General features: G+C 47.3%; 1 long non-coding RNA gene across 1 annotated transcript in view; it reads left to right on the forward strand.

Moving 5' to 3' along the window:
- Window positions 1–6098: 6098 nt before the first annotated feature.
- Window positions 6099–12232, forward strand: part of LOC148136405 (uncharacterized) — an 84607-nt gene continuing 78473 nt past the window's right edge. Inside the window, exon 1 of the long non-coding RNA XR_015754471.1 lies at window positions 6099–6212. This is a non-coding gene — a long non-coding RNA (uncharacterized LOC148136405). The remainder of the gene's footprint in view (window positions 6213–12232) is intronic.

Here is a 12232-nt window from a genome sequence, read left to right on the forward strand (position 1 = left end):
TCGTATTCACCATCCGACAATCAGCTTAGTCTCCCCACAGTGGCTACGCCTTCCAGGAAGAGAACATCTCTCATTCAAACGAAAACGAGACTTGCATTTAAACTTCACAAGCTTCAGGACAAAAGGATGTTGCCAGGGTTGGAGGGTTTGAGCTATTGAGAGAGACTGAATAGGCTGGGGCTGTTTCCCCTGGAGCGTCGGAGGCTGAGGGGTGACCTTATCGAGATTTATATAAAATCAGGAGGGGCTTGGATAGGGTAAATAGACAAGGTATTTTCCCTGGGGTTGGGGAGTCCAGAAATTGAGGGTGTAGGTTTAGGGTGAGAGGGGAAAGATATAAAAGAGACCTAAGGAGCATTTTTTTCACAGAGGGTGCTGTGCGTATGGAATGAGCTGCCAGAGGAAGTGGTGGAGGCTGGTACAATTGTAACATTTGAAAGGCATCTGGATGGGTATATGGATAGGAAGGGTTTGGAGGGATATGGGACAAGTGCTGGCAATTGGGACTAGATTAATCTGGGATATATGTTTGGCATAGATGAGTTGGACCGAAGGGTCTATTTCTGTGCTGTACATCCCTATGACTCTATGACGCCAGGAAGTGCTTTATGGACCAAGGACTTCTGTTTGAGATGCATCCAATGGAGGATTGCAACTGCAAAAAAAAAGCAAACAGATCGCAATGTAGTGAGATCTGGAGGAGGCCGTTCAGCCCCTCAAGACTGGCTTACCATTTAGTGAGAGTACAGCCAATCTGACTCTGCTCCCCCCACTCGTAATCCTTGAATTTTGTTTGACATTATTGGGGCAATGTCAATCCCCAGTTAAGCATCAATGCTGTGGGTGTGGAGTCACATGGAGGTAAGAACGGGGCAGATTTCCTTCCTGAAAAGTCAACAGTGAGTCAGATGGGCTTTCAACAACAATCAGCAGTGTAGTCATCACCACATGAGCTTTTGATATCCAATTCATTCTTCCTTGAGCTGAATTCAAATTTCACCACTGACTGTGGTGAGAGTTGAGCCCATGGCTAAGATGGTTCCTCATCCAGTAACATTTCTAGTCCACCATTGCTGCCTTCACTCAGATCAGCAAAAAACTGCTGCTCTCAGCCTTGAACATATTCAATGAAGCAGCTTCCATTGGCTTCTGAGAAATAGCATTTGAAAGATTACCATCCGTCTGAGAGTCCCCTCTGTCGGATGGGAGACTCCTGGCGTACACTACCTCTTTGTATGTCCATTGTCATTCAAATACTCCCTTCAGTCCAACTCACCCATGCCAACCAGATATCCGAAACTAATCTAGTTCCATTTGTCAGTGCTTGGCCCGCACCCCTCTAAACATACTGTAATCACCCAGCTGCTAATTTATCACCCTACACAGTTGAATTAGAGACATGAAGACATTCTTTGACAGTGTTTAGAAATAATGGACGCCATGCAAGCAAACTGAAGTGAGAATTCCTCGGGACGCAGACTTTTATTGCAGATGCCTTTATTATGGATCATACTGGTGCCCAGCAGTCCCCACCTGCTACAGTTGCAACGCATCGCCTCCCCTGCCATCTTTATAGCTTTCTTTTATTTAGCGAATGGGGTTTGAAGGTGAGAAATAGCATTCATTGGGTATCTGTAGGTATGCCGTGTGGTTTAAACACTGACATAAACTAGTTTAGTGGGATTAAATTTTAACAACTGACAAGACAGTCACCCACTTCATAACCCAATTGATAGCTCTGAGCAGCCATAGAGATGTGCAGCATGGAAACAGACCCTTTGGTCCAACACATTCACACCAACCAGATGTCCAAATTAATCTAGTCCCATTTACCAGCACTTGGCCCATATCCTTCCTATTCATTTATTCATCCAGATGCCTTTTAAATATTGTAATTGTATGGATTTGGAATATTTAAAATAATTTAGAATATCTGATTTGACACAGATGAGTTGGACTGAAGGGTCTGTTTATGTGTTGTACATCTCTTTGACTCTATGATTGCATGACAAAGCAGCTCCTACATGTTTGGCACCACATCCACAAGCATCCACTCCCTCCACCACCTATATTCAGTAGCAGCAGTGTGCACTATCTACAAGATGCACTGCAGAAATTTGCCAACGATCCCCAGATAGCATCGTCCAAACCCACGACCGCTTCCATGTAGAAGGACAAGGGCAGCAGATAATGGGAACACCACCACCTTCAGGTTCCCCTCCAAGCCAATCTTGAATTGGAAATATTTCGCTGTTCCTTCATTGTCACTGGGCCAAAATGGTGCGACAGTTCAAGATGGCTACCGAGGGCAATTTTTAAGCCTTTCATTAATGGGGTTACAAGATGAACATGCAGGGTAGCTATGGAAAGGAGGTTTTCTCTTGTTGATGAGCCCAGAACTAGGTGGGGGAGCTGGGGTAACTGTCCAAAAATTAACTGCCTCCCTTTCAGGAGAATTTCTTTTCAGTGATGTCAGATCAAATGAAACTGAGAGCTGAATGCAGAATTAATGTCCTGCTTAAGCCATTCTTGTACCTGGTGGAAACGGTAATAAAGGTGGTTAGTTTTTTCTGAACAGTGTTGCAGACTGTCTTCTGGCAAAAACAGCCAAACGCCAACCTCTGAGGTTCCATTTACTGATGCCCCAAATCAAGCTGTGTGTTACGATAGGATCTGTCACATAATTTCACATTCGGGAAAATCACCCTGCTGCTGCGGAAGCAGGAAACGGGATCTTGCGAACCAGTTCCGCTGAAAGCTTGAATTTGGGAACCTGAACGTGTGAAACTGGCGAAGGACACAGAGTTTGGGGCACAAATTGAGTTAAACTGTAAAAAGAGATAGAAGTGGAGAGCAAGAGTAGGCCATTCGGCCCCTTTGAGCCTGCTCCGCCGTTCAACGGGATCAATGCTGATATGACATTCCTCGTGCCCACTTCCCTGCCCTTTCCCCATAACCCTCGATTCTCCAACTGATCGAGAATCTATCGATCTCGGCCTTAAATATCCACAAGGATTCTGCTCCCATGGCTCACCCTGTGGTAAGGAGTTCCAAAGACCCACAACCCTCTGAGAAAAGAAAGTCCTCCTGATCTCAGTCTGAAATTGGCACTCCTTTATTTTGCCCTCTGCTCCTAGACTCTCCCATGAGGGGAGGTATTCTCTCAGCATTGACCCTGTCAAGCCCCTTAAGAATCCCATATGTTTCAAAGCGGTCACCTCTCATTCTTCTACATCCCAGTGAGTAGAGTCCCAACCTGTTCAACCTTCACTTGTAAGACAATCCCTCCACACTGTGAAGATGATCCCAGCGAACCTTTTCTGCAGAGGGCTGTAGAGGCTGGGTAGTTATGTCTATTCAAGCCTGAGGTAAACAGACTTTCGATCAGGAAGGGAATCAAACGTTGTCCAGATAAGACCGGAAAGTGACGTTGAGGATTCTCAGATCAGCCACAATCTGATTGGATGATGGAGCAGACTTGATGGGCTGAATGGCCGATTTTTTTCAGGTGCTGGAGACATTGGAGGTTTGGTCCAGCACTGACCGACAAAGAATGGAAGACTCACTGGTTTGTTTCAACGCTCTGTGCAGCTAATTGGTCTCAATGTGGGTCATTGGTGAAATGCCAGTGTCGGAAGTGTTTGGCTGGTCGGTGGAAGAGAGAAACAGAATTAACGTTTCAAATGTTCCTTCCTTTGGGGAAGGAAACTGCCATCCTTACCTGGTCTGGCCTGTATGTGACTCCAGACCAATGGCAATGTGGTTGACTCTTAGTTGCCCTCTGGGCAATTAGTGATGGGCAATAAATGCTGGCCCAGCCAGTGATGTCATCATCCCATGAATTAATAAGGCTATGAGCCAACATGCATAGATGTAAAGTTAGACACACATGAATAGATAAATACACAGGCAGACACATGCACACACTCACAGAGATGTACACAAACACTGACGGACAGATACACACACACACACATGTAGACAGACACACATACGCAGGGTTTATAATCCAGTAGATTATTGATGTTTGTGGTGAAGTTCTGTGAGCCAAGGCTTGATCTTGTGACTGGGCAACAAAGGAGTTGGCATCCTGACAGACAGAAGCAATGCATCATGGGTCTGAGAACAAGAGGCAGGATGAGAAGATATAGGTCAAGGGGCACAGTTCTGGCAAGTCTGTGAAGCAGTTTGAAAGATCTGTGTCATATTTTAAAGATCTGGGACTGGGCCTCTACTGTTTCAAGTAATCTAATGATCGGGGGGGGACAGAGATAACACCTCCCCCCTTCCCCAGCCCTGATATCTGCCTGCATTTCTTTCAGCAGAAATATGAGGAGGTGCCCAGAGGCTGATGGCATTAAATAGGACAGGGGATGGAATTAAAAACTGAGTAAATTAAAAACTAACTAAAAGAAAAGAAATTGTGGCTGCAGCTGAGTGAAGCTGATCAGTCCCCTGCTCTGAGATCACACCAAGAGACCCCCGAGGCCATGCCTGTTTTGTGGGACTTCTGAGCAGGCAGTGTCATTGTCAATGTATAACTCAGCACAGTCATAATGGAGCACCCCATTCAGTGCAGCTGTATCCAACTCATTGCGTGGCTGTTGATTATTGATGCAGGAGCTTCAGAACCACGTCTGGGGGTGTCTTGCATAGAATTGGCAAAAGAAGCAACGATGTCATGATGAGAAAACTTTACATGTGTTGGGCGATCAACAGGATCATGGCTGATCATCCACCTGAATCCCCTGTTCCTATTCTCTCCCCATACACTTTGATCCCTTTAGCCTCAGGCATGATATCCAATTTCTGAAAACATGTAATGTTTTGGCATCCATCATTTCTGTGGTAGAGAATTCCACAGGTTCCCCAATCTCTGGGTGAAGACATTTCTCCTCGTCTCAATCCTAAATGGGCTATCCTGTATCCTTAGACTGTGAGCCCCTGGTTCGGAACTCCCTGGTCATCACGTACACCTTCCTGCATTCATTCTGTCTAGTCTGGTTAGAATTTGTAGGTTTTTATGAGATTCTCCCTCATTTTTCATCATTAGAACTGGTAGACACTGTTGTCAGAAAGTTTGTATGGTGTGTGAGTGTGTAAATGTGTGCACGTGTACCTCTCTGTGTGCTTGTGGGTCTCTGTGGGTATGTCTGTGTATCTGTGTGTATATGTATGTGTGTGCTTGTGTGTCTCTGTGTATGTCTGTGTGCGTGCGTCTGTATGTGTGTTTGTAAAATGTTTGTGTGTGTCTGCATGAGTGTGTATGTGTGTGTGCGCGGATGTGTCTGTATGAGTGTATGTGTGTATCTGTGTATCCTCATGCATAGGCTGGTGCGCGTATGGAATGAGCTGCCAGAGAAAGTGGTGGGGGTTGGTACAATTACAGCATTTCAAAGGCATCTGGATGGGGATATGAATAGGAAGTGTATAGAAGAATATGGGCCAAGTGCTGGCAAATGGGACCAGATTAGTTTAGGATATCTGGTCGGCATGGACGAGTTGGACCGCAGGGTCTATTTTCCATGCTGTACATCTCTATGACTCTATGATTGTGTGCATGTATGTACGTGTGTGGTGTGTGTACTTCTATGATTGTCAGTGCCTATATGACTGTGTTGGAGTGTGTTTGTCTGTCTGTTGTCTGTGGGTGTATGTGAGTGTATTTGTGTGATGCAGAATAACAGTACGAGTGTTTTCTGTGTGAGATAAGGGTGAGTTGGGGTTGAATAATTGGGAAACTTTCAGTGTCAAACCTCCCAAGTGAAATGTGACTTAAGCCATTCTGCAAAAGTGGAAGAGCCATGAACACACGGTTTACAAGAAATGCAGTCAGTTCCAGGATGCCATCAGTGTCCCCAGTTACCACACAATTTGTCTGAAGATTCAGCAACAGTCTGGGGCTGTGGAAAGGGAAGTGGTTCGAGTGTAAAAGAAGTCATGACTTATCAGTCAAATCAGCCAATAGCAAGACAGCAAACGACGCGTGCCCTGGGCCTTGCTTCATCACGCTGTGCTGAGAATTACCTGCTTCCTCTCAATGAAAAAAGAAAAAGGAAACAGCCACAGCGCCAAACAAGCAGCTTTGTGCCTACTGTGGGAAACCCCGGTACCACGCACTCTGGTGCTGTTTTAAGTCAGAGACCAATCAATAGGCTGAGAGGCCAAGCAGGCTTGAAGCCTGTTCCATAGGCCGAGGCACACAAAAGCAGGTAGGTGTATGGGGGAGTGTTTCGGTGGGAGGTGGTGAGATGTTGGGGGGAGGAGGGGGGAGATGGTTCAACATTGTTTGGGAGGCAAGAAGTTATATTTTTAATTATAAGTAGTTATAATTCTGCTCCCCTTGGTGAACATGTTGTGTTGTGAATCCACTCTCCTCCATTTCTCTGCTTCTTCCAGTCTCCCTGGTGTTCCAGGCCCGAGTCGCTATGGCGATCAATTAAACAACTGTTAAAATGAGTATCACAGCCCCATGGCAATAATCAAAAGGACAAAGAAGAACGAGGAACAGTAGAGCACAGCTCCAGGCCCTTTGGCCCACCAACTCATCGCTGACACACAATACCTTTCTGAACTATAAGCCCTTTTGCCCCTACAGTCAGCTCTATAACACAATGTTTTTGTGCAATTGTAGAAAAATCGCGCTTTAGAAATAGTGCTTAAAGTGTTGGTGATGTAATCATGTTACAGCCCACATGCGTTTTAAAAGTTTGCATTTTAGAAACAGCATCACCAATCGTCAATCACGTTACAGTGAATTCATGCTGACGAAATGAGCGTTCTAGCAGAATGACCTGGATGTGGTCCATTATCTCTCTATCCCCTGCCTATTCATGTGTTTGCCAAGATGCCCCTTAAACGTTGCTATCCTATCCGCCTCCACCAGCTCCTCTGCAGCATATTCCAGGCACTTACCACCCTCGATGTAAACAAAAACTTGTTTCTCACATCTCCTTTAAACATTCTCCCTTTTACCCTAAACCAATGCTCTCTAGCCATTGACATTTCTAGCCTGGGGAAAAAGAAACCCTAACTGTCTGCCTCTCGTAATTTTGTAAAACTTTGATAATTTTGCCTCCTGTGATATGATTGGTCACTTGCCCGGGGTTCCGATGTGGAGTCACTTCCTGGCCCAGATATATTTGTGCACCGAGACCTCCCATCCTGTGGAAGTATGATTCAGTCTCATGATTCGAAAGTATTGATCATAAAGTATTTTTATTAAATGGGAAATGGGCGTCACTAGCCAGGCTGCCTGTCTATCCTGCATTCCTAACTGCCCCTTGAGAAGTTGGTGGTCAGATGCCTTCTTGAACGGCTGCACGTCATGTGATTAGCAGGGCACTGACACTGAGGAGGTGGTTTCTGTTTCCCTCCGTAACTGTGGTAATCTGCAATCCCAGGATGTGTCTGACCATCATCCAAGCTCTGCAAAGCTGCTCTTTCTGACAGGGTTTAGTTGGTCACATGAACTAGAATCAGGCAAAACGCAATGGGCCCTCAAACTGGTGCCATACTGACCGAAGGCATCACTCTCTGAGCAAGCCGCTTCCTTCCTGAACCAAGTAGTTGAGGTAATTACAACTGTCCTCATCACACTCAGTGAGATTCCAGACCATTCAACCAGGATGCTGGTTGCTGGACATCCTAGCATCTCTTGGGGAGCAGTGGTAGTGTCACTAGCCAGAAGGCCCAGGTTCAAGTGCCAATTGGTCCAGGGGTCTGTCATAAGACCTCTGACAAGGGTGATTAGCAAATATAACGAAAGCTGGTGATATCACAGGGTAAAAGAAAAAGGGGGAAGGAATTTGTGCTCAGGAGTGCAAGCAATTCTTGAGAATTACATTGGGACAGGCTGCAGCATTTTGCTGTTGTCCCGGAGAGCCAGGTTTATTGGAAAGGGAAAACAGAGTAACATCTCCCTTTAGATGCAGAGGAAAATCTCGCTTTACTCCCCTATTAAACACTCCTATCACAGGGACAACACGGGGTTAGATACAGAATAAAGCTCCCTCTACACTGTTCCCATCAAACACTCCCAGGACAGGGACAACACGGGGTTAGACACAGAATAAAGCTCCCTCTACACTGTTCCCATCAAACACTCCCAGGACAGGGACAACACGGGGTTAGATACAGAATAAAGCTCCCTCTACACTGTTCCCATCAAACACTCCCAGGACAGGGATAGCAAGGGGTTAGGTACAGAGTAAATCTCCCTCTACACTGTCCCCATCAAACACTCCCAGGACAGGGACAGCACAGAGTTAGATACAGAATAAAGCTCCCTCTACACTGTTCCCATCAAACACTCCCAGGACAGGGACAGCACAGAGTTAGATACAGAATAAAGCTCCCTCTACACTGTTCCCATCAAACATTCCCAGGACAGGGACAACACAGGGTTAGATACAGAGTAAAGCCTCCTCTACACTGTCCCTCATCAAACACTCGCAGGACAGAGACTGCACAGTGTTAGATACAGCGAAAAGCTCCAATCACACTGTCCCCATCAAACGCTTCCAGGATAGGGACAGCACGGGGTTAGATACAAAGGAAAGGTCCCTCTATACTCTCCCCATCAAACACTCCCAGGCAATGGACTGCACAGGATTAGATACAGAGTAAGGCTCCTTCTACATTGTCTCCCTTCAACCCTTCCCAGGACAGGGACTGTACAGGGTTAGATGCAGAGTAAAGCTCCATCCACACAGTCCCCATCAAACTTTCCCAGGACAGGGACAGCACAGGCTTAGGTACAGAGTAAAGCTCCCTCGACACTGTCCCCATCAAACACTCCCAGGTCAGGGACAACATGGGGTTAGGTACAGAGTAGAAAATCTGTGGCTGAAAAAGCACAGCAGGTTAGGCAGCATTCAAGGAGCAGGAGAATTGACGTTTCGGGCATGAGCCCTTCTTCAGGAAGGAGGAAAGTGTGCCAAGTAGGCTAAGATAAAAGGTAGGGAGGAGGGACTTGGGGGAGGGGCGTTGGAAATGCGATAGGTGGAAGGAGGTTAAGGTGAGGGTGATAAGGTGAAGGTGATAGGCCGGAGTGGGGGTGGGGGCGGAGAGGTCAGGAAGAAGATTGCAGGTTAGGAAGGTGGTGCTGAGTTCGAGGGTTGGGACTGAGACAAGGTGGGGGGAGGGGAAATGAGGAAACTGGAGAAATCTGAGTTCATCCCTTGTGGTTGGAGGGTTCGTAGGCGGAAGATGAGGCGCTCTTCCTCCAACCGTCGTGTTGCTATGGTCTGGCGATGGAGGAGTCCAAGGACCTGCATGTCCTTGGTGGAGTGGGAGGGGGAGTTGAAGTGTTGAGCCATGGGGTGGTTGGGTTGGTTGGTCCAGGTGTCCCAGAGGTGTTCTCTGAAATGTTCCGCAAGTAGGCGGCCTGTCTCCCCAATATAGAGGAGGCCACATTGGGTGCAGCGGATGCAGTAAATAATATGTGTGGAGGTGCAGGTGAATTTGTGGTGGATATGGAAGGATCCCTTGGGGCCTTGGAGGGAAGTAAGGGGGGAGGTTTGGGCACAAGTTTTGCATTTCTTGCGGTTGCAGGGGAAGGTGCCGGGAGTGGATGTTGGGTTGGTGGGGTGTGTGGACCTGACGAGGGAGTCACGGAGGGAATGGTCTTTTCAGAATGCTGATAGGGGAGGGGAGGGAAATATATCCCTGGTGGTGGGGTCCGTTTGGAGGTGGCGGAAATGACAACGGATGATACGATGTATCTGTAGGTTGGTGGGGTGGTAGGTGAGGACCAGTGGGGTTCTGTCCTGGTGGTGATTGGAGGGGCGGGGCTCAAGGGCGGAGGAGCAGGACGTGGAGGAGAGCATCGTCGACCACGTGTGGGGGGGAAATTGCGGTCTTTGAAGAAGGAGGCCATCTGGGTTGTTCGGTATTGGAAAGAGAGAGAGAGACGATCAAGAAATAAGAGGTACAGAACAGTGAAAAAATAAAGTAGATGAAATAAAGGTAAATAAAGTAGATGAAATAAAATTACGGAGCAGAATGAAAACAGAGGGGTTGAGATGGGATAATCATCTGAAGTTGTTGAATTCAATGTTGAGACCGGCCGGCTGTAACGGGCCTAGTCGGGAGATGAGATGCTGTTCCTCCAGTTTGCGTTGAGCTTCACTGGAACATTGCAGCTGGCCAAGGACAGACATGTGGGCATGGGAGCAGGATTGTGTGTTGAAGTGGCAAGCCACGGGAAGGTCTGGGACCTGATGGCGTACAGACCGAAGGTGCTCAGCAAAGCGATCACCCAGTCGGCGTTTTGTCTCTCCGATATAGAGGAGATCATATTGGGAGCAACAAATGTAATAGACCAAATTGAAAGAGGTACAAGTGAAACGCTGTGTAATCTGAAATGAGTGTTTGGGGCCTTGGATGGAGGGCACAGAAGAGGTAAAGGGGCAGGTGTTGCACCTTCTGCGATTGCATGGGAAGGTGCCGTGTGTGATGGGAAGGTGCCGCATGTTATGGGAGAGGTGTTAAGTGTGATGGGAGAGGTGTTAGGTGTGATGGGAAGGTGCCGTGTGTGATGGGAGAGGTGTTAGGTGTGATGGGAAGGTGCCGTGTGTGATGGGAGAGGTGTTAGGTGTGATGGGAAGATGCCGCATGTGATGGGAGAGGTGTTAGGTGTGATGGGAAGATGCCGCATGTGATGGGAGAGGTGTTAGGTGTGATGGGAAGATGCTGTGTGTGATGGGAGAGGTGTTAGGTGTGATGGGAAGGTGCCGTGTGTGATGGGAGAGGTGTTAGGTGTGATGGGAAGGTGCCGTGTGTGATGGGAGAGGTGTTAGGTGTGATGGGAAGATGCCGCATGTGATGGGAGAGGTGTTAGGTGTGATGGGAAGATGCTGTGTGTGATGGGAGAGGCGTTAGGTGTGATGGGAAGATGCCGCATGTGATGGGAGAGGTGTTAGGTGTGATGGGAAGATGCCGCATGTGATGGGAGAGGTGTTAGGTGTGATGGGAAGGTGCCGCATGTGATGGGAGAGGTGTTAGGTGTGATGGGAAGGTGCCGGGTGTAATGGGAAAAGTGTTAGGTGTGATGGGAAGGTGCCGGGTGTGATGGGAGAGGTATTAGGTGTGATGGAGGAGTGCAGTAGATTGTCCTGGAGGGAACGATCTCTGCGGAATGCAGACAGGGGGAGGGAAGGAAAGATGTGTTTCGTGGTGGCATTGTGTTGGAGTTGGCGAAAATGATGGAGGATTATTCTTTGCATGTGAAGGCTGGTGGGGTGAAAGGTGAGAGCAAGAGGGACCCTATCCTTGTTCTGGGAGGGGTGGGAGGGGGTGAGGGTCACCATTCAGATGATTATCAACTTCAGATGATTATCCCATCTCAACCTCTCTGTTTTCTTTCTGCTCCGTAATTTTATTTCATTTATTTTATTTATCCTTTTTTTATATTTCTTTCACTGTTCTGTACCTCTTATTTCTTGATTGTCTCTCTTTCTCTCACTCATTATCATCTCTTTATTGCTACCTTTGCTTCTGGAGCCATGACTCACCTTCTCTCAGCCTAGTATAAATACCTCCCTATTTCTCCCTTTTTTTAGCTTTGACAAAGAGTCAGTTAGACTCGAAACGTCAGCTCTTTTCTCCCCTTATAGATGCTGCCAAATCTGCTGAGATTTTCCAGCATTTTCTCTTTTGATCAAAGCTCCCTCTATACTCTCCCCATCAAACACTCGCAGGACAGGAACAGCATGGGGTTAGATACAGGGTAAAGGTCACTCTCTGCACTGTCCCCATCAAACACTCCCAGGACAGGGACAGCATGGGGTTAGATACAGAGTAAAGCTGCCTCTACACTGTTCCCATCAAACACCCCCAGGACAGGGACAGCACAGGCTTAGATACAGAGTAAATCTCCCTCTACACTGTTCCCATCAAACACTCCCAGGACAGGGACAGCATGGGGTTAGATACAGAGTAAAGCTGCCTCTACACTGTCCCCATCAAACACTCCCAGGACAAGGGCAGCACAGGGTTAGGTACAGAGTACAGCTCTCTCTACACTGTCCCCATCAAACACTCCCAGGACAGGGACAGCACAGAGTTCGACGCAAAATGAAACCATAACTTCAGCTGAGTGCCTTATTGTGCCACTGAGATGTGTGCTATTTTTGTTGTTTCCATTCCTTGGCTTCGGGGAAATAGACAACGAAGAACTTATGTATACATCCATGAATCCCTATCTCGCAGAGGTGTCTAGCCACTTTGC

The sequence above is a fragment of the Chiloscyllium plagiosum genome, unplaced genomic scaffold (assembly GCF_037043375.1).
Source record: "Chiloscyllium plagiosum isolate Xiang-an unplaced genomic scaffold, Cpla_swu_hap1 HiC_scaffold_45, whole genome shotgun sequence".
Lineage (NCBI taxonomy): Eukaryota > Metazoa > Chordata > Chondrichthyes > Orectolobiformes > Hemiscylliidae > Chiloscyllium > Chiloscyllium plagiosum.